The sequence below is a fragment of the Solenopsis invicta genome, chromosome 11 (assembly GCF_016802725.1).
Source record: "Solenopsis invicta isolate M01_SB chromosome 11, UNIL_Sinv_3.0, whole genome shotgun sequence".
NCBI classification, from domain to species: domain Eukaryota; kingdom Metazoa; phylum Arthropoda; class Insecta; order Hymenoptera; family Formicidae; genus Solenopsis; species Solenopsis invicta.
Window position 1 is genome coordinate 8,277,302 of NC_052674.1, and position 4,295 is coordinate 8,281,596.

Genomic DNA, 4,295 nt, shown 5'->3' on the forward strand with positions numbered 1-4,295 from the left:
GATTAACAATATCGTATGCAAGATTTATTAATAGATATGATTGTTCAAACGATCAAATTTTACACATATAGAAAATCCTATTTGTTACATAGAAAAAAAAAGCAAAGTAATATTTGCAAAAGCATTGATATAGAATACACCGTTAAACTCGTCAACAAGTCACAGCAATCAATTTAAACAGAAGCGAACACACGTTAGACAACGTAACGAAGCCTCTCTTCATCCTCTCTTCGTCCCTACCATTAGCCGACCATTAAGTATCTTTGCCGCGACGTTCTCTAGGCGGGAATAATAACCGAACGCACCGTCAGCACGAGTCCTGCGAAGGGGGAGCTTGTTAAAGCTTTAGTTAATCACGGCTCGGACATCGGTCACACGTTGTCGTGCTTAATTCTCGAACTACGCCGTGCCTCGCACCTTGTCGTATCTCTCTTTATCCCGCGTGGTCCCACGCCATCTTCCATCCGTTCTCTATCACTTCATCCTGTCTTCTTCTCCCCCTCTCCCCCTCCCTCTCCCCCTGCTCATTGGACATCCCACATAGATGTATCTCGGTCTCCGTATCGCAGAGCTGAAAACTCAATTACTGCTTAATGAATTGGCACGAAGGTCTCTCTGGCACGAAGGAGGCCAACAGGCCTTCGCTTCGAACGAAGTTCCAACACGGCCCACCAGTAACGAGCCGCGCACGGTAACCCGTGCAACCCGCACGTACATACATCGGGGAGGCCGAAGAGATACGGGGCTCGAGATACGGAGATCTTCCCGAGAATCGATTCTCCTTTAGCGGCCACGATCAGCTAAACGCGCGCCATATCGATCAATCGCACGCTCGTCTCTTAGCGTAAACAGCTGATCGATCCGTACCGCGATTCAGCGTGATTCCGTAATCGTCGATTTCCCTCGTCCGAGATCGGTACCGAGGGAAGTACCGGTCGCGAACGCACGGCTTTAAATTTGATGAAAGATACTACATTGTACGTGATGGGCGGGATTGAAAAAGTTTCGCGTGCGCCGCTCGAGCGATAATCGCGGGTACGTGTGTAAGATTTAATGAATAAACTTTCTCGTGTGCCAGCAAAAGGCCGTTAGCTCCAACTTCCGGTAATGGAAACGCCCGAAACTTGACCAAAGGCCAGATATTCACGTTTCGTGTAATATAACGTTCAAACTTCGACGAATGAGAGTCAGAAGAAAAGAAGAATTTAAATTACCGATTTATTAAAAAAATTTTTTTTAAGACCACGTACGTGACGAAATCTGCAATCGAGTTTTATTTAGATAAACATATATTTTCGAATTGATTATTCTTTGGTCAATTTAATTTTTTTTTTACGTTCGATCACATTCATTTCGAAAGTCAAGATAAGCATTCGGAACAAAAGTCTTGTAGAGAGATAACTTCATTAAGCACGAACGGTAGGAGGACCACGTGGAATAGCACTTATCTTGCCACGAAAGGCAATGGCTATAACGAACAAGCAAAGTTTTAATGAAAAACATGGCATGGATCATTAGCGCTGAACAATATTTACGAGCATGAACGGCTTAGATTTCTGCGTAAACCGGGGGTATAAAAATTTTTTTGAACCAGCTTTCGCGCGCACATCACCTTCCCTACGTGCTAATGGATCGTCAAGCTTTGCTTTTTTTCTCTTTTTTTTTTGTGAACGCGTACGAGCCGAAGTAAAAGCCGATTTCACGAGCGACGTTGTGCATGCCCATTGGTTGTTCCCGTTAAAGTAGGGGCGCAATTAAAAAGGGCCGCGTAGAAATTGTACGATACGCAATTTGGCGCTAAGTCCATGAAATACCGACGACGTTAATCGCCCGCGCTACCTGGCGCACGATCATAAATGTAAGGCGTAAACGCGCCAGGAACGCTACGGTTATCCCGCATGTTTTGACGAGGCTCATCTCGAGAGGGCGGCGGAAGAAGAAGAAAGCCGACGAGGTCGAAGCGGCCTGTCGAAGCCGCCTCGTTAGCTATCGTAACGCTGCGACCGAGAGAAAACTCTTGCCGAACTAAAAAATTAACCTTCGAGATCATATTAATGCTGAATTGAAACATTTTCTATATGCTGCGTGCGTGCGGTATGTATTCAAGATATTTTTTACAGACGCCGACGCGACGCGGCGACGAGGCGATTTCAATGCTTGGTAAAGCGACATCGCGCCGAGAAAGTTCAACGTCTGCATGTGTATACATATTTATGCAATTCAACGATTCAAGGAAGTAGTTTATTCCTGAAAAAATATATAATCAATAACTCTGTTTTACGCTTTTCATTCTATTATTTTGCACGTTATACATAATTAAAATGCGTATAAATAGTTTCCTTAAAATAATATATATTGAGTAGCAAATTCATCCAAATTCCAAATTTAGAATGACTTTCACGAAATGGAAAGAATTGTTGGTGCAAACACGAAAACACCTGGTAACAATTATCATAACAATCAGTAAATAGTTACTCTTCGCAAAAAATCCGTGGAAAAAAATCCCAAGAAGAGAACCGAACCGCTTTCTTGCAGCCGAGGATCGATAAGCTGCCAAATCTTGATCGTCAAATAATCCGTTAAATGTTTCGCGAATGTTCGCGGAATTACCGGTAAGTAGGTACGCCACGGAAGAACGGAGGGAAAAAAAGGGAATCCCGGAAACAGGAGGAACGGGCAGCACGTTGCGGCAAAAACGAAGTACAGCTGATTTCTTCCCTGCGAAGAGAAAAAAAACGCGCGCTTCCTGTTACGCCGCGCGGCCGCGGATTTATTTTTCGGCGAAGTGAAATTAAATTTTATGTCCATCGGCAATAATAAGGCCGGCTGGTAAGCGTTAGAACGAAAGAGAGAGAAAATCACGGCGAGATGATAATTTCACTGCGTAAAAAGGCGAATGGTACCTTACATTTGAGTCTTTTTTTTTATCAAGTGCGTCTGTTTGTCTTGCGCCACTTACTTAATTCCTACACTTGCAAAAGAACGTAATATATTTTAAATTCGTACGAAATAAAGTAAGTAAAACAAAAAATAAATTTACGACATTCGATCTGTTAACGTATCACTCATAAATTCGCGGATTGAAAAACAATGCTTGAAAACGCGAAGAGAACGGGAGATATCGCTTTGTCAAGATAGGTATAAGTATATCCTCGCGAGAGCATGTCGAGGTGTTCGTAACCATCGCGTGGGCGGGCACGTCGATAGAGCCTACATGCTCCCCGGCATGTGTAAGCCAGACTTCGTGGTTGCTCGACTTTTTCGATTACTTTTCTGTCTTTTTTATTTGCCGCCACGTCGGGTCGATGGGGCTCATCGCCAAAAAAAAAGAAGAAGAGAGAGAGAGAGAGAGCGTGGGAGGAATGCTTCGTTCGTTCACTTCGTTGTGTTGGAGAATCGAATTTTAATAGCCTGGATACCTTTGAAGATCCTGATCGATCGCGTAACCGCCGCCGCAAAAGAAAGCGAGTGACAACAATGCATAATTGATCCAAATACGCAAACATCAAAATCTGTACTTGTAAGTACTTAGAAGAAAACATTTTCGACAAGATGGAATAAAATACTGATTTATAATAGGGTCGATAAATTAAAGCCATGATTCTTTTTCTAAACAGTCTAAAATCTACCAAGTAACAAGAAGTGTTATTCTTGTAAGGACAACGGAATTTTAATTAAGTTCCTTTAACCGATATGAAATTAGCACACGACGTCATGCGCGATCGCGGAGATTAATTCGAACGAATAAATACGCAAGTTCGGCCGATAATTACCGTCGACGTAACCGACATTGTTTTAAAAATTACCCTTCATTCCGCAACAAGATACGCTAATGGGCGCGCACCTGCTCGCGAATATTGGCTCTTCCACGAAGACTCCCGCTTCGACGAAATCGCATCGCGGAAGGTTCAAGGCACTCCGCCCGTAGATTATGCACGCCTGTCCTCCTACTCCTCCCGAATGGCGAAGTGGAGCATCGACTGCACCCGCGGTATGAATATGCAACGCGCGTGAGCACAAGCGTGTTAAGCCTCGTCTACAGTTGAGGGCACACGGGACAAGCTCACATAACATGCAAATCTACTTGTTCCTGCTTAAGTCGCTCCTTCCCTCTACCCCTCTCTCTCTCGCGATGTATACTACACTGTTAAAAATGTCATAAATTCAATATATTTTCAAGTCTCATAGTGTACGTTAAATTTAATGTATCTATAACTGAAAAACATGTGCGCGAAATTTAATGCATTTTTGTCAACATTAAATTTACATTAAATGTTTCTAATGTATTTGCTTGA